Source organism: Phyllostomus discolor, chromosome 1, assembly GCF_004126475.2.
Source record: "Phyllostomus discolor isolate MPI-MPIP mPhyDis1 chromosome 1, mPhyDis1.pri.v3, whole genome shotgun sequence".
Lineage (NCBI taxonomy): Eukaryota > Metazoa > Chordata > Mammalia > Chiroptera > Phyllostomidae > Phyllostomus > Phyllostomus discolor.
Genome location: NC_040903.2, coordinates 102,484,951 through 102,504,084, shown reverse-complemented (window position 1 = coordinate 102,504,084; position 19,134 = coordinate 102,484,951). Strand labels below are relative to the sequence as shown.

Genomic DNA, 19,134 nt, shown 5'->3' with positions numbered 1-19,134 from the left:
CACTAGTCCCAGTACTAAGACAATTGAAGGGAAGGAAATATAGTAAGTACATTCTGGCACTCTATAATTTACAAAATGTCTCCTATATGTTGTCTCATTTCATCCTCACACCAACCCAGGAGGCAAACACAGCAGACATTAGTAACAAGTCCCCATTTTATGGGTTGCAAATTGATACCCAGGGGGTTAGATAAATTGCTCAAGTCACATGGCTGGTGAACATTGGTAGTTGGATGAGGGGACAGGAAAGTGCCAGAAGAGTTAAAATAATTTCCTGTTAAAGCTATTGATCTAAACATCAGTAAATATCTGTACACCTATAAGAAAAAAATACACAGCTAAGAGAAATAATGTTTTGCAAGCTTAAATATTGTTACTTCTCCATTTCTGATAGGAAAACCAAAATATAGGAAATAAGAACCTAAGAGACTCTGCAGGGAAACATTTATAAGCATGTTTGTGTCTGTTTATAATATATACATGCAGAATCATTATATTTCAGACAAGAAACGTTTTCTTGAAACCTCTCCAAATTAAGCATGCAGAAGACCAGACTAATCTTGAAAAGGATGCTAGGAATTTTTATGAGAATTTTTAATGAATTCTTCTAGTCAATTCTGAAACAAATACATCTTCACTATCTTTTTAATATTGGGGAATGTTTGCATAATTCTAGTATTACACAAAAAGCAGACTTCATTAATATGAATTAGTTTATGGGCCAAAAATGATTTTGCTCTTCAAGTAATTATTTTATTATGATTTTGGCAAATACTCAATTTTGTAAGACCTTTCTTTATGTCTTGTTAAATGGAAAGGGTTTGCAAAAACTTTTTGGTTTGAGAGATATATCTGGGCCATTAGAATAGCTACAGAGAGTCTGTGTGTGAGAGAGAGAGGTAGGGGGCTGGGGAGAGAAAGAGAGAGAGAGAAGAGAGAGAGAGAGAGGGAGAGAGAGAGAAAGAGAGAGAGATATTAATGCTTAAAGAGTGCCCCTGGGGTTAGCAGATTGGCTCAGTGCCATTTAGGGATTCTCAGATTTACTGCTTCTCTGATTATTGTCATAGCTCTGATTTATGGAGTTCAGAATGTCTTAAACAGCAAGGTGTCTGAAGCTTCGAGTCTTTCCTTGATGATCCCCCTGTTCCTGTTTCTCATACAACCCTTTTGCCTGTGTTCACCTTGCGGTGACCTTGCAGAACTCAGCGTTTTCACCTGAGCTCAGTAGCAGGGGAGAGGGCAGTGGTTTCCATTCCTGGATGATGGAGTCATGGGAGAAACTGCAGCGAACCAACAGAGGGTAGGACCAAAGCCTGCTCCATTTGAATGTGCTTTAAGCGGATCAGGACAGAGCAGCTGCTCTGTCTCCCAGCCTGCAAGTGCAGCTTGCATTTGTCACTGACCACTGGAGTGTGTATTTGTGCAAGGTGAGAGCTGGGTGCTTTTTCGTTAATTTGGAGACAGATTGCCAGGTATTGCTGCTGATTGTGTTTGATAGTTTGGGGATATTTATAGCACCACACATTCAGGTCCTAGACTGTATGTGGTTTTGTTTATGCCCTTGTTTTCTGACGTGATCCATTCAGCTTTCCACGGTGTTAAGTTGTGGCAACGGATTGGACATAGTGCTCTTCTTAAACTGAAATGTGATCAGTTTGGTGCCGTTTTCTTGGATTCTTTCACTAATTGCTGCTGCCAAATGATATAGCTGTTCATGTACAGAATCCCAGTGCTGTTTTGAAAGCATATGGAAACTGCTTTAGGTGTGAATCTGAACTGCTAGATTTTTGGAATACTTGCTGTAATATATTATCTGCTTCGCTGACATTTTAGTGGTTGAAAATTTGGAGAGTGGGGTGCCTTAGGTTCTAATCTGGTAATAAAAGTTCCATGGGAGTTTTCTGTGTTTTTGCTTGTCAAAATGAAAACTTCTGCTTGGCCATTGTGTGTGTGTGGTGTGTGTTTAAAAAAATGTTTGAGAACCAAAAGAAAGCCAAATGACACTTTGCTATGTTTTGATGTACTTCTAATTAATCAGCTTATGAAGCTCTGTTGTCAGCATATGTGAATTTGGAACTTCACTTTTTGCGAACAAAAAGACAGCATGGCACCAGTGTGCAGTAGGTATGTGAGGACGTGGAGTGTGTACTCACATCCAGTGCAGTAGGAATCCAGCATGTGCTCTGGGTAAACTGATGGGCCTGCATCCAGCACAGCTTTGTACATTAGCTATCAAACTGAACCTGCCCAAAATATAAAAGAGATACATTGTATTGTACCTAAATAAATATACAGGAGGTTCTATTCATGAGACACATACCTAGAAAAGGGAAACATGTATTTGGTATTGTATAAAATGGATAAGAAATAATTCAAAATTATGAAATTTTAAATGGAGGGAGAAAATAATATGTTAAAATGGGAAATAATTATAATGGAATACTAAAAACTCCTTCAAGTGTTCAAATTTTAGGTCTGATGAAAGAACATAACATATCTAAGAAAATTCAGTCCACAGAAATGAAGCCAAGAGCAAAAATTCTGAATAAAACACATTGTCAGCCTGTAGAACATGCTTGTCTGTCTTAAGTTGGATTCTGTTGCTGAGACTGATAAAGACTAATTAGAATTTAAAAAAGTTCATTTCAAAGTTTTATTTAAAATTGGTCTCCATTTAGGTAGATTTTGAAAACAAAGTAAAACAAGTTATATTCAAATGCAGTGAACATTGAAATTGTTCAAAACACCAACTAACACAATATCAAAGTCATTTGTCCTACTTTTAACTTGTCAGTTTAGAAAGAAGAGTCTAATATTCTAAATTAGAACGTCACCTGTTGGGCACTGCGCATGGACTGCTCCGTCCCTGGGACACCCTCTTCACGGCGTCCTGCTCTCAGAACCGTCAGAGCACTGTGGGACGGTGAGCAGAAGACACCCGCCTCCAACACTGTCATACTTTCTGGGCGAGTTCAGAACAGCAAGTTTCATTTGACAGATATGGAGCTTGAGGTGTACAAAGATTAGTAATTGTCCTTTTTACATTGGAGCCTGAACTACTTTGGCTTTTCTGCCGCCATGATCTAAACTTTGACTACTTCTGTATAAGGATATAACAGAACTTTATCGCCATGACTGAAGAGGTAATGGAGGGCCTCTGACACTGTTTTATAAACACAAGAGTGTCCGCATGTCTGTGTTGATGGTGGTCCAGTGTGGTATCCCTCTATGCCCATGATTAGCTTCCATGCAAAAAAAACTAAAAACTTAGTCATCTAGTTGATGAACCATATCAGTGTAAACAGCCACAAAAAGCCTTGAATTGCATCTGTGTTTATTCTTTAGACATGTAAAGAGGTTTAGAGATTGTAGGTACTGACCTCAAAGCACATGCCGGTCTGTTCAAACACATTTACTTCTATGCCATTAAACTCTCCTAGTTAAAGATAAAATGTTAGCCTTTACTTACATATTTGATAAGTATCTCTAACTTTTCTAAAAGCTTAAACTTCTTAATACATTGTGCTCTCATTCCCTCTTTTTCTTCTTTTAGCTTTCTACCTTATTCTAGACTTTCAACTTACTGAGTCTATAATTTACTGAACCTTCTTTCTTCAGACTCACACTCAGTTTCTTCACCCTGGTCAAGAATGCAATAATGATTTGTCTCCTGGGACTGGGGAAAGACCCACCTGCTCTGAGATCAAGATATCACTGCCCTCTCTGTGAGCAGAAAATGGGGCTTGTTAGTGGGGGAGAGTGGGATGAATGGGTGCCCCGCAGGGATGACCTTGTCTGTCACACCTAGCATCTCTGCTCTGCATACTTTCTTACTGTCTAGTGTCTAACTAGGCTTGGAAACCTTTACAGACAGTTGTTTACACATATTGACATAGTTACACTTTCATAAAGACATTTGATAAATTGAGATTAAATGTGATTGTAGTGTATGGAGTTGGCCTAAAGCAGTATCAGCAGTTTTTATGTTTCTTTTCCTTATCATTAAGGTCATTAAATTCTGTTTGGCTTACTAACTCCTGCCAAAGAATTATAGATTCAGATGAAATAATGAGCACTCATACAACTTTAAACTATTACTTCCAGATTCCTTAAAGTAGACCTGGGTTATTTGGGAACAAGGAACATGAAAGGCAGTGTGTGTGTTACAACTATTCTCCTGGTAGAATGTGTTTCTGAGGCCAGTCACTGCGCTCTTTAGTGGGCTGTGAGAACGTGGTAGCTGGAACAGGGGCAGATGGCAGCAGGCAATTTTCCATCTGAGACAGAGACTAAAACATCTTCTACAAGTCTGCTCAAGTGGCCTGCCTCATTTGTCTAGAGTCTAGTGTGTCTTCTAAGGAAATGGAACCAGTAGGGTCTGGCTGCTGGAGAATGGTCCCAAACTGTGACTGCTTGTGGTCCTTGGCCATCACAAGAAGTGCTCACCAAAGTAATTTATCTCAAATACTTATTTTTACAACCAATTCAATTCCTGTTTTTTAAACACATATGTTATTTCTACTAGGGAAGACTTCAAACCTGACTCCAAGGTCTACCCATGTTTCCCCTAATAGCTACCCCCTACCACAGACAGCAAATATTTTTTTAAAATGCTAAAATTAAACTAAACTCTCTACATTTTAATAACCAAATGATTCCCATAAATATATAATTCAAATAATCACTTCAAGAAAATGTAATTACAACTTCAAGTATTTCTAATGGCCAAGAAATCTTCAATAGAAAATTATTGCAAAGTTTTCTACTATAGGCATATTGGATCTTAAAAGAATGTTCAAGAATTCTACTCTGACATATCAAAATCAATAAAAAGAGTTTTATGTGCTCTCCTCTGATAAAATATTCTACCAATCAGCATGCTTTGCCTACTTTGATAATAAAGTATAGAACTAATTGAGGCTATACTTCCTATTCCCCTCTAGAATGAGTTTCACTGGATTGAGGACTACAAGAAGTACCTCCTCTTCTTTATAAGTTTATGTAAGGACTATGTTTTTAAACATAGGTTTTATTATTATTCAGGTATAGTGAGATCAACAGATCAGAGGAGATGATTACCATCGAAAAGGTTGTCAGTTGCTCATAGTCCCCAAGAAGCCCCTTTGTCATGTCACAAAGGGACATATGGGAAAGAACCGTGGTTGGTGAGAGGGAAGGGGCAAATGTGGCTAAGACCTTTTAGTGTAGATTTTTTTTGGGGGGGGGGGGGAGGAACAGGCAAAGCAGGGTAGGCAGGTTTAGGTTTAGAATTGGACAGTTTGAATAATTTTAGTAGGACCTTTTGGGCTGTCTCTAGTTTTGGGGGTGGGACACCTGGCCTTGAGGTGTAAAGAGCAGAGGGCAAGTGGTCCAGAGTGTGAGAGCCTTGTGGGAGTCAGATGTAGGACAGTTGGGGTGTGGGCTTATTTTCTATTTATATATAAATGGCATGCTCCTAGGTGAGCCTCTACTGTCTTTAAGAATTGGCTAACCCTGGGAGGGCCAGCCTCTCCAGGGTCAGCAAGACTTAAGATGTCAAAGGATCAGAAATTTAAAAAATAAAAAGACATTACTAATACAAATTAACACACTGAAACAATAGACCAGCATAATTTCCCCAAGTGTGGTGTTCACCTGGATAGTGCACTATGGGCAACAATCTCTTGTCACCAAAAGTACCCCATTGATTCAAGTACCCCTTCCAATAAACTCCAGAAAGGTTTTTGTTTCATTTTTTTTTAATTCAGTACTTTGAAACAACAAAAGGGTTGAAAAATTATTGAATCCTATTTGCTGAATAATAAAATACATGTTAACTTATCCCACGCAGCTGTGTGTCATTTGATTTAGAGACTAACAATACCAAATTTTCTGCATAAAATGCACCCCAACATTTTTGTGTGCATTATACATGGGATTATTATACCCATTATTACCCATATTATATAATCATTATACTCACATATAATGCACATCCTAATTTTTCCCTCAAAAATTTGTGCAAAAGTGTGCATTATACACAGTAAAATATGGTAAATTCCTCCACATTAGGGTCTGTGTAAAACCCTTATTTAGACTAGAATTATTAAAAGAATTTTCTCTTTGGACATTCCTCATTGACCTTTGATTCAAATCATCTTCTGGCACTAGTTAATAAATACTTGTTAAATAAACACAAGTGATTAAATTTACCAAATTCATTGCCAGAATTTTTTTCACATTCCTCAAGAGCCTTCAATATTGTTTCCAGTCTGATTTTTGTATTAAAGAAATTCAGAAGAGTAAAATGTGTTGATTATTTTACACAAACAAAAGCTGATCTAGTATTTAAAAATATCCATAAATAGCCCCATCCCTATAAGCAAATGTAAAATGCAGTGAGGAACACTCGTAAGTTGAGTAGCAATTCATTTTCAGCCTGACTAGCAAACCTGTAATTCCCAATGTCCCTACTCCTCCATTCAGCAGCAATGTACAAAGGGGTCAAAGGACTTTCAATGTTGAATAGAATAATTAATTTATAAAATTAGAATATATGAGCACATGTTGAAAATAACCCATAATCAAAAAAGAAGAAACCTCAGAAATATGGAGTTTTTCCCTTTCCCCTTTTTCATTTTTAAAAATTTAGGAAAGGAGAAAACATACATATGGTGTTTCAATGCAAATGAAAACTTTAACTTTCCCCAATTTCATTTCTTCCTTTTAGATATTAAAGTTTCTCATAGGAATTTAGTGTCTAATAGGCGTGGAAATTTAAAACAGTGGGAGAAGGATGTTGGAGTCGACAATCGGTATTGATACAACTAGACAGCCATTTGAGGGGAAAAAAGATTTATCCCTCATGCTGAAATAAATTCTGAAGGAATCAACGATTTAGATGTAAAACACGAAACTACATGCAAGCTAGGAGAAGGCTCTGGTGTGCTAATCGTGCAGAGTAGATGCTACACCCACCTTGTTACAAGGCAGCCAAGAGCAGGAATGGAAATGGCACCTGCTGCTTGAGGGGACCTAGGCTTGGCAGCAATCATAGCAGTGGCCATAGCAGCAGGGAGGTGTGAAAAATGGACTTTTCTTGAGGTAGAGGGATTAATAAGTACAAATTGGTAGTTACAGAATGCCATGAGGATGTGAAGTATAGCATAGGAGGTATAATCAATAATATTGTAATATATATGGTGCCAGGTAGGTGTTGAAAATATAGGGGGGACACTTTGTAAAGTATATGATTATTTAATCAGTATGCCCTACACCTGAAACTAATACAAAATAATATTGGAAGTAAACTGTAATTGAAAAGAAAACTTAAAATAAAAAATACCTTTAAAAAAAGTGGTCATCTCTTTATACCATCTGCCCCATCATTCTCTGTGTGTTTTAAGGATCTTAACTCCTGAGATAAAGGCAATCAGAAAAGGTGTAAATGTCAATCACTGATTTCTTTTTTAATTCAAAGCTGATTTTTATGTTTTATTCTGGGGCCAGACAAGTATTAGGAAAAAATTGTAGATGAATTCTTTGCTCTCCGGATTTCTAAGCCTGACACTTGATGGAGGCCTCAGAGTAGCATCGCTCTCTGGTATCTGCAGGTTTCTGCTGTGCTTTCCGCTGGTGTGACAAAGGAATGGAACAATGTCAGCTGTGCTCTGGCCCTTCTGGAGTGTTACCAGACTAGATTGGACTGATTCCAGAAGCCCTCAAGGGGCATGTGCTGGGTGAGGAACGGGAGGGTGTTAGCTGGGAAGCTTTTTCTTTAGGGTCTGTGGATTCTTTCTTCTTTTTCTCTTCCTATTCCACTAGTTAATTTATTTATCCTGGAATTCCACCCTTTGTGTGACCTCTCATTCCACCTCACATCATCCTCTGACCTGGATAAAAGAAACACTTATGTCATTCACGCTAGGATTCTCAGACTGGCAGGTTGTTTGGAACAATGTGCAATGTTCCTAGCAACAGATTAAGACCAATCTGCAGCACTTCAAAGCCTGCAGGCACCGAAAAATCACAGAGGACTACCTAGTTATATTTGGAACTTCTGCTTTGCGGGTTTGTATTAGCTAAGAAACCCAGAAAAGTTTTTAAGCATTTTTTGGTTTATTTTTAATAGAAACTTGGAAGGTATAACCAGTTTCTAAAACAGTCATGATGATGAATTTAGTCAGGGTGCTGAGAATGAATGCCAAATGTGTCTGTGCTAAAATTTGAAAGCAGGGTATACAAAGTTCACTGGCAGTCATAGGAAGATGATTTTAATTACCAGGACTATTTTATATTCATTAAGAATACAGGCATTAGGGTCAGCTAGACCTGTTTGGAAATCCATAAACAAGTTGTTTAAATATAGGAATTATTTAACCTTGTAAGCCTCAGTTGTATATCTATACTTTATCATAAATCACATATTTTGAAGTATACATGATGAAATATGTAGATGGGCTTGTCTATAGTAGAAAGAATAATAAAAGAAGCTAATCAGTATAGGTTGTGAGTAGAGATATTTTAGCAAATAGGATTGTCATTATTTTGTGGATGAACAAGTGAATTTTTTTCCTACATCAGGCAAAAGGATAAAGCTGGGGAAAGTTATCAGAGAGAATAAGGAAAAAAAATAATGGGAGATAAAACAGGGTAAATCTGACTATCACAGAAGGGAGATGGGATTATTTTGTATGTAAATTCCCTCTGTGGGCTAACACAATATCTTACTGATAGCAGGTGCTTACTTATGCTTGAAGAATGAATAGATGGAGACTGAGATAACAGTAGTACTGATAGGGGGACCTGCAATGTTGTATCAAAGAATAGTTAAAAACACCTCTAAGTTGTCCTGTCTAAGGTATACTCTGTTGGTCAGACTTATCTACTATATAATAACAAAACAAAAAAAAACCCACAAGTGAACAAACTAAAAAGAACAGGTATTTCAGTTGCACAGCATGTTCTTTATTACAGTTCACAAAGTGGAGCGAGGGAGAAACCAGTGTTCTTTGAACACACAAAGGAATGACACACCTGTCAACTTGGAGGGATTGAGACCTATGAAGTCAACATGGTTTCTGGTGGAAGTCAAAAGGTGAACTGAGAGCCTCAACTGGGAAGACCATTAATCTTAAAAAACAAACAAACAAACAAACAAAAAACAGTCAAAATGGGCAGAGGGCCTCAATGTAGAAGAGCTTTGGCATTTGGCAAGGGGCAAAAATTTATTATCGCTTGCTTTGCTTTAATTCCCTATTGAATGCCAATAACTGCTTTTGTTTACTGTGAAAACTCAAGCACTTCTATCACTCCTATGCTTTTCTGACCACCCCTCAAGGGTGTGGTACCACCCCCAGTTGGAAACCACGGAGAGTAAAACAAACAGGATGAATTATATTCAGAAGAAGTCTTAGGGCCAGGGATCGCAATCAAGAACTTAACACCCTTGACTTTCATGGCTCTTGTAAGCATGACTCTCTATGCTTTTAAAGTGAAACAAAGATCTATAATATCTTTAAGTAATTTGTCATTTTGCCAAGGAATGTTTTTGGATCATGTTTGGTGTAAGGCTGATTTGTAGGGACACTAATGGGTAAAACTAGCTTACTTCATTCTTGCCTACACCGTCACATATACATTTGTGAGGGTTGTTTCTCCTTGTATTTATTGCAAGCTTAATAACTCTCATAATGTAGTTTAAAAAACCTTATCTCTTTGTAGAAAGATATCTCTGAAAGAAAAAGCACTTAGAAGGGCTGTTAATGATGTACAAAGGATGTATGTACAGAGGTGGAATTCAGTGGGAATTCATAGATGAGCAGTTTTGAATAAGTTATGGAATTCAAGTTTGGTAGTATTGATAATCTGTCAAAATAAGTTCACCAAATGTGTTATAAAACAACAGCAACAGTACAACAAAACAGTGATTTTAAAATTGTTTTAATGCCTTTATAATTTACTTTAGGTCTGTATTTTCAAAATTATTAAGGGGCCACCCCATGTTTTTAGTTAGGCTTCATTTTCTAAAGGAGATTAAAAGCTATAGAAGCATTTAAAAATTTAGAGAGTTGCAGAAATCTCAGGATATATTCCATGACAGTGCTCAGAGTCAAGTGTCTTGGTTTCTAAGGAGAAGTAACAACAGACCAGGTAACAGAATATTTAACTTGTTATGCGATCAACACCTATAGGACGACCCAAACTTTCATCGTAGGCAACCCTGAGAAATGTGACCTACCCCTTCGGGTCACCTTATCTGTGTGTAGAATGTTGGCCTCACCTTTTTCACATGGTACTAAGTTTCATGGTTCAATATTCATTTCCTGTATTGTAGATTATTCCTTGGAAGTGAATTCAGAAGATCATCATATACAGAGAGAGCTCAAATTCTTTTTCCTACACTTATTTTATTTGTCTAAGTTGTTTCTTTCCTGCCAATCTGGTCTAAAGTTTGAGTTGACCTAGCTAGCTGAGTCATATGGTATTGGGGGAAAGACATTTGAGTTGATAGCATTGCCTTCTAAATGATTAAAAGCATGTGAACTCTTATTTCTGCCTTTTTGTTCCATAGTCTTTATGCTTTCCTAAAATTTTAATTCAGCCAGAAGTTGTGGTTGTAGAGCCTAAATTACATGAAGACAAATGGAAAGAAAGAACTTAAAAATAAAAGAGGCAGAACTAAACTTTGTCCTGGAATCAGCTTGGGCAAGTTCTTATAATAGCTGGGCAGTAAATATGGCCAGCTTCCTGAGATGAAATCTGAGGGTGTGGTTCTCATGGGGGTGGGGACTTGTTCACAGAATTAAAATATGCTCAGGAAGAATCTGCTTCTTTATAATCTAGGATAGCAGCAAGTATACAACATGAACCATATCCTGATTTCAGTAAAACTGCCATACAGTGGATAGTATTCTAGATAAATTTCCCTCTATGGGAGTGAACCTTTGCAATTAAAAATTAGCTCTTGACAACAGTTCTACCATCTTCTCTTGAGATCCGTACTTGGTTTAGATTACAAGATAAGTACTGGTATTTCTGATCTGTTAGCTTTATCTATATATTAAGTAGTAAAACCATACTTTGAAAATGTACTACTGACATCATTTAATGGTCTTGATCATCCTTTCTGCTAACATTCTTCATTGCAATTGAAAAATGTGGAGACAGAATAGTGAATATGTATTGTTAATATGTGCCAGCCACTTTCCCATGTGCTCTACAAATTTAAGCACATTTAATTCTAGCAGTGCCGTAAATTAGAGATGAAAATTGTGCAGATGAGGAAATTGAGGTGCAGAGCTGCATCTCATTGGAGAAAACAGAACAGAACGAACTGAAACAAAAACACCTGACAGAATAAACTTCAGTACAGTTTGATAAGAAAACCTACTTAAGAAAACTAGTGCATATTCATAACTACCCAAGGGACAGGAAGAATGATTTTTTCTGAGACAGAGCTTAAATAAGTGGCCATGTCAATTAGTGTCAAAGTCAGAATTCTGGGTCTGATTCCAGAGTCCGTGGGCATGACCACTGTAGATACTGCCTCTCAAGAGAGGCAAGTCATCATTCTCAATATCTCATTAAAAGGCCAAAATAACTACTTTAAAATATGATTTCAAAACATTTTTATTGCACAGACAATTATTACTACAGATGCAACCCTTTTTGTGGAACTGTGTTCTTGCTTGAGTGATATATTTTAGGTACATTTCCTTTCAGATACTGGAATAAACCAAACAAAATGCTTTCTATACCCTTCCTCCTCACCTCACCAACACTATACCATCTCAATTTAGCTTTGCCACACACCTGCTCTCTTCCTATTTATGTGAGGGCACACCTTCCTCTCTTTGCATCTACCTCTGGCCAAACTGAGCTCCATGCTTTTATTTATTGTTGTTTTTCGGGTCTATATGCTGTTTAATGGAAATCATGGGTTAGTGGCCACAACCTGCAGATTGTTGATGGTGTTCTCATTAACAACTAATTACCTTAAGTGGCATCTAATATGTGGTTGTTGCCTGCTTACTTCCAAAATATACTTTTTCTATGTATCTTTCTATATTTCTATTTTGTTTACTTATTGGGCACACCTTTAGGTCATATTATTAGGCAAGAAAGCTTAAAATAATTATTATAATTCAAGTTTATATCTAAGGCGAGTGATTGAAAATTACATGAAATATGTGAAGAGGAACTTTCTTTCAAGTTATAAAATGTTACTAAAGGAGCAGGCTTCTTGCAATTTTCATCTTTTCCCTAGTGAATTCATTGATTCTAGCACATATACATCTTTTTTTATTTGATAGTGCTCTATGTTCTTAAAATATATATTATAAAATTTTTATTATAATTAAATTCATGCATCTTTAAGACAACTGATATTTGGTTAGTATGAATAAGAAATAATTTTATCACTTTAAGTCTCTGTTGAAATAAGTATATGCCTTTCAACATTGATATACATTTAGTTAAAGTATGTATTTTCAAAATGCATGTCTGTGTCTTTCAGTACAAATTTTGATGTATTCAAATGATGTTTTTCACTAAAATGGGGACTTTTGGTAGATTTTGAAACTCTGAAATCAGCTACTGATGCCAGATGGAGAAAAGCAGAAAATGTTATCTTTAACAATTATTTCACATAATCCCACAATTTCCATACAAGTTCTTTAAGGAGGAAATGGTGATGAAAGTATTCCTCTTTTAGAGACTTTGAACTCCAATTATTTCTGTGATTGAGATGATACAATAATTACACTAGACATTTATTTACCCAAATTCCACCCTATGAAGTGGTCATGGTATAATTTCTGTCTTACAGCAAAGGAAGCAACTGAGTTTTAGAGAGATAGACCTACTTCCCAACTATCATATAGCAGAGTTTGGGCCCAAACTTAATTGACTTTGAGACCAAAAAGGCCAGAAGATCTTCAATTCTTGCCTAACCAGTGCTCCCCAGTTCAATTTCACAGCCTGCCAAGGAGCACACTGCTGATGTGTAGGCCTGTATACCACTGCTGAATGAAAGGTGTTCCCTGGATGTGTTTTATATACAGGTATACTCAGGTGAGGTGAAAAGAAGAAAATTTCACCGCTATTTCAACCCAACAAAATTGACTATGTATATTGCTATATAAAATTTTGCTCTATGTATATTGGACTTCTGCACCCAATTTCATTTGAAGAAAAATTTCTACTAAAAACAAACAAAAATAAATAACAAAAAACTATGCTATGATGAAAGACAAATAATGACAATTGTCAAAAAATAATAATATCTGATACACATATAAGCAAGAAACTATTCTAAGTAATTCTTGTTGTTGCCCAGTGAGATAAGTTCTATTATTCTCATTTCATAGATGGGGAAAGCGAAAAGTTTCAATGACTTACCCAAGGTCTCAGTGAGTAAAGAGTGAAGTTGGAATTAGGACCTGGCAGTCTTTTCCCCAAATCTGGGCAACTAAACACTATGCTATACAGCTTATGGATTGTAAAAAATAATAATAACATTAAAATAGTAACACAAATGATACATAATATAGGTTTCACTAAGTACAAGACACTAAGCATTTACACATAAGTTTCTTTACAGCTTCCTTTCCCCTTAGGTAAAAGAGACAAAAAGGTGCAGGAATATGCCTTTGAAAATGTTGAATATTTTAGATATAATAAATGTGTTGTCTGTTAGACATATATCCTATGGATACTGAACTTGAGTGCTATAAAGGGAATGAATATGTACTCTTGAAGGAACAAATGCATAATTAGTATGATTCAGGGGTTCAAAAATGTGTCCTATCCCCCAGCTCCGTGTGAATTCAGCTCTCCCTTCATTTCTCTGAGTTTAAAAGTGGGTTCTGGAGTCAGAACATCTCAGTTCAGGTCCTGACTCTGACTCTCTGATGCCCCACTGATGGTGGGCTACTTACTTAACCTGGGTTTCCTAGCGGCTTCATCCACAGGCTGGAAGGACTAATAACATACCATAGGGCCAGGGTGAGGACTTAAAAATGTAAAACACTTTGATTGTTGTTATTACAAGACAATATACCAAATCTTCCAGGTCCACGAAATTTATAAAACATTATAGAACTGCCACTTTACCTCAATCAATCTGGTCCCATAATATGAAGATAAGTAAAAGAAAACAAGTCAATTATTCTGTGTCATGAATTCACAGAAGAAAACTGGCAAGACACGTTATATACACATCAGCTGTGGCAAAAATAAGTCAACATTGTTTGTAGAAGGCTTGTGATGTCTGGGTTACTGGATTACCAGCTGTCTGGAAAAAGAACATAGCTTCCTTTTTTGTTGAATGTGGTCGGCCAGCCAGCTGGCATTAGAGGAAGAGGAAGGGAGCTCAGGTTCATTGAGCATCTATCTGTGCCAAGTGCATTGTGTAACTTGTCCTATTTGGTTCTCCCAACTTGACGGTGGGATGGTATTAAAAACCCTGGTGTAATATAGGGGACCAAGACAAGGGAGGTCAAAAACCCAGCCAAGAACCTGAAGATAGTGAATGGGATTCTAAGTGCATATTCAATCAGGATACACCATTTACTGCTTTTGAGAATGCTAAATGTACTCACCATTGATCAGTTGGAGTTAGCAGTAAAAATAAAAATTTCACATTAAGAAATACCACATTTCACATTAAGATATTTAAAAATTGCATAATCAGCAGATGCTGTTTATAAGTGGCCTCTAGTTATTTTGCCATCAATAATTTAGTCAAACACTTGTATGTTTCACTTCCATTTTTGTTCTCCCTCTTCATAATTTTTCATATTTCTTCCTTATTACTAAGATAATAATAGAGAAAAAACTGTGCAAGTGATGATTATTATGTACCTAAGTAAGAAATTTTAAATATGAGAAAAACATTTTTCTGGTAAGTGTCCATAAGAAATGAACTTATGGAAAGTAATACATTTGTCATTATTGAGTCAACTATGCAAGTTACAACTAGAATTTTTATGACTGCCTTTAATTTCTAAAATGATTAATGGTACAGTAAGATTTACTGTTAGGATTAATACTGCCATTAGAATGCAAGGTTTGTCAGTTCTTTTTGTATGATAACACAGATGGAGTAACAAAATTAAAACAAAACTGAGTCACTTGTCAGGAAACTTGCATTCTAACTCCACATTCTATTTTAATCTGTGATTTACAGGTAAGAAAGGCTAATTAGCTAAGTAAGAGGTAAAGCTAATTTCAAATTTCAAGAGACAAAAAGGGGATATTTACACCTTTCCTAATGTGAATTGCAATAGTTGTACTTTGTTTTAGATAATTTACTTGGTGGTAAGTAAAGGTCTATGAACTTTTATCAGTGTAAAATTATGGGTGTACCTCATACTTCTGTTGTTTTTAATTTCAGTTTTTACTCAGTTGTGATGTGTGGATGATAACAGCCCTTTCGTTCACCTCTCATGGTGAATCTGCGAGGGGCAGGGGCAGTGCAGGTCTATGTGAGTGGAGATGGCTTATTGGGGGTTGCAGTGGGGTTAGCAGAACCAATGACCAATTTGTCCCTTCAAATGCCCTGTTGCATGGCAACACTTTGGCAGATGTATCATTGACTGAGGGCTTGGGAAATACTAGTCTAGTATTAGTTCCACCTGGATTGTTCTATACTTTATAGGATTTGTCACTTCCAACTTGAGCCTTGTAGCAAGTGAAAGTACAATGTATACATTTTTGCTTTTGCAGGTTAAAGTTACTGAACAATGTCTAAACAACAAAAGAAACACTATTCTAACTTTCTTAGGCAGCTCATCTTTATCAGTCTGACAATTTTAAATAATAATTATGATTCTAAATATAAATTACTGTTTTTAATTTATGTAACCTCCATGAAAATTTTATTATAACTCTATTGCTCACACAAACTTGAACACCAACTTGCATTATGTCTTTACTTAATGAATTTTATTCACAGCAGTCTTGGAGGTTGTTGCTACTATCATCATTTTAAAGATTAAAAAAACTAGGACCAATAGAGATGAGGCAGACAGTGGCAGAGCCCTATTCTAACTCAAGCCTATCTTGCTTTCAAGCTATTGAAACATTAATGTATGCATTCATATAATATATTATTATACATATGTGTACATATTTTGGAACTTAAATATAATATTTGTATTTGTTTCCCCAGGATTTTTTCTCTACTTTTAATATTCCTTTTCTATTAATGCAAGTTTTGCTGGCACGCACATAAGACACAGCAGTGATTCTTCATCAGCAACCCCCTCCCTCAGGGAGAAGTGGCAACACCACCTTGTACATTATGTAAATGGTAGATGCTAAATTGCAGGTTACAAGTTCCCAGCCATGTTAATACAGTTAAAAAAATAAGTACAAGTTGAGGGTGGGTGGGCTGGGATGGGGGTAAAAGACAGAAAACTGTACTTGAACAACAATTAAAATAAATAAATAAATAAATAAATATGAGTACGAGAAAGAGCAACAGTCTCCACTGGTGGGTGTTGAGAGGGTTATACCAGAATTTATTTTTTTCCAAATAGCAAAAATTTTAGTCATTGGGAAAGCTTACTTAGCTTACTAAGATCATGTGAAGATTTATGCTTATATTTTTTAAACTAAAAAAGATCTTTTTATCTTTCTATTTATTATTTTATTTTATGGAATTGGTACTGACATTGCTAGAAGGCAAAAAAATATAACAAAAACCAAAGCCTCCTGCCCACAAGACCTTGTTGTGAACCTCTGCTCTGCTACCACTGAAGAGCGAGCCTGGCAAAGTCAACATCTGATAATCCTAAATCAGGGTTTTTGACTCCATAATTTTTGTTGAGAGACACTGTTTTAATATTTCGCCTATTGCTGCTACTGTAATATGAGTCAGATTGTACAACATGAATCACCTACTATTGATTGTTAGGGTTAGGGAAGTGTTCTTCTGAAGTAAAACTTCACATTTCCTGTTGGAATAACTATAAAATGATCAGTTAATCCCCACCCAATAGCGGTAAGGAGGTTATTCTCAGACATCACAGTGAGGTTGTGAACCACTCTCACTCCACCTTGTTAGCTTGGATAAAGATAATTTGTTAGGATTCCAACATTCTTTTCATGCCATGCCATGGGTATTGAGAAAAATTGATTTGTGGCCATTTAATTAGGAAAAGCAATAAAGAAACAGATTTTCACAGTTTGATTTTTGAAAAACAGCTAAATAGTATGTTGTCCTTCAGTCTTGGTGCCACTTTAGAACTCTTTCATTATTTATGGTCTAGAATAAAATATCAGAAGAAGGTTTACAATAATTTTACCACCAACTTATAACTCAACTCTTGCCAAGGCTAGAATATAATTGAACCAGAGTAATCCAAGTTCATACATTTGTTTTTTGAGATGTTTTGGGTGCCAACTTATTCTAGAAACAAAAGGGGGAATTTTGAGGCCACATACCTTTATGAACTACACTGGGAATTTCTGGATATCAGATTTCTACTAAAACTTTCTGAAGTACATGCAAAAAATTATAATTAATAAATTTGATTACAATACAATGCTGCAACATCTAGATTTTACTATTTACTTCATGATTTGCAATGAATTTCTAATAAAAAGACTTAAAATATCACCTTATTTTAACACCTAGAAAAATTGCTTGATTTGTTTTTTATTCATTTAACAGTCATTTGTTATAACACATAATTCGTATGTGTGTTAAGTGTTCTTCTGAGTATAGTGGGAGTATAGCAGTGAATTAAATTGACAAACTCCTTGTCTTCAATAACCTTACATTCTAGACTCAAGATATATAATTATAATGTATTATAGTTATACATAATGCTTAACAAAATAGGTGTAAAGTATGCCAAGCAGTAGAGGCCATAAAGGAAGATATAGCAGAGAAAGGGAAATGCAAAGAATGGATGGAACAGGTCACTCTTTTATACAGGATGGTCAAGACACACCTCTCTGAGATGAATGTGAGCAAAAGCCTAGAGCAGCCTGCTGTGTAAGGAGCTGTCTAGGGAGAGAGAACCACAAGCAGGTAGGTTCAGATGGGGCAGGATACCTGACCTGCTGGAGGAACTGCAAGGAGACAAGTTCGGCTGGCAAAAAGAGGGAGCAAAGAGAAGAGTGTGAGGTGGGTGAGGTTAGAGATGAGAACACACACACAGTGCTGGCTAAATATGTGATCATCTGTTTATTCACAGCATTGAAGAGTAGAGGTCAGGATGTGGCGGTATTTGGAGGGTAATACTGCCCAGGTGCATCCCTCAAGTAGCAGCTTCAGTTGTCCAATGTTGCCCAGGGCTGCAGAAGTACTGCATGTGTTTTTCAGAGGCAGACATGTCACAGTAAGTGAGAGAAGTGTGTTACTCATGATTGCACAGTTAGTAAACAACACAGCTAGCAGTCTAATCTCTGTCCTACAACTTTTCTCCCAGTTCACCAGTTATCTCCACAGCATGGCAAATTGACTGTGTCCATTTCTGTATCCAAAATAGAAACACATGGGCTGACAGATGAACTGTGTCCCATTTGTAGTTTTGTTCACAGGAGATACTAAGTGGCCAAATTGTACATTTACATAAATGTTTTTTAATTATTTGTATGAAAAGGAAAGCAATTACATGAAATCAGGACTCCTATAGTTTTATCCACATAAATTGAAATCTCAGAGGCAATGTATGATAACATTTTAATTATACTTGACAAATAGCCTTTTGAATTTACAGAATTGAAAAATGAGAAAATTAGTTTCGTATGGACCCAGGACTTATAGACAATATTGGCTTCAAGGGACTATTCAGATAATGGTGCTGTTATATTGTTAGCCACTAAGAATTTTTTTAAAAAATAGATAGTAAGCAACAAAGTTCTTGTTTTGGTTAAATTATTTCTTCTCTTTTCCCATTTTTCCATTTCCCTTCCTTTTCCACCTTATTTATAAATTGAAAGTATAAAACATAATCTCTAAATCTCTACAGCTTCTTCTGGAAAGTTTCAAAATTCGATGAATGCATCTCTTTCTTGTTACTTTATTCTCTCTCTTCCTTTAGCCTAAAAGGCCCAGAAGCCTCATAGCTTAGGGGCAGTGTTTAATTATATCAGGACAGGTCTAAAGTGTAACTGGTGACCACACTGAGCCAGTGAGTG

The 19,134-nt window shown here is 36.3% G+C and overlaps 1 protein-coding gene and 1 pseudogene across 3 annotated transcripts in view; one reads left to right on the top strand and one right to left on the bottom strand.

Moving 5' to 3' along the window:
* The window catches only part of LOC114491449, a 52,430-nt pseudogene extending 49,473 nt beyond the window's left edge, over nt 1-2,957 (bottom strand).
* The window catches only part of ARHGAP24 (Rho GTPase activating protein 24), a 482,616-nt gene that overhangs the window by 329,796 nt on the left and 133,686 nt on the right, over nt 1-19,134 (top strand). Inside the window, exon 1 of one of the 3 annotated variants that reach the window (XM_028505861.2) lies at nt 1,017-1,427. The exons of the other annotated variants lie outside the window; for them this stretch is intronic. The gene's annotated coding sequence lies outside the window, so the exon portion shown is untranslated. Of the gene's footprint in view, nt 1-1,016; nt 1,428-19,134 lie in introns of those variants that run through there. 3 annotated transcript variants of the gene reach the window in all.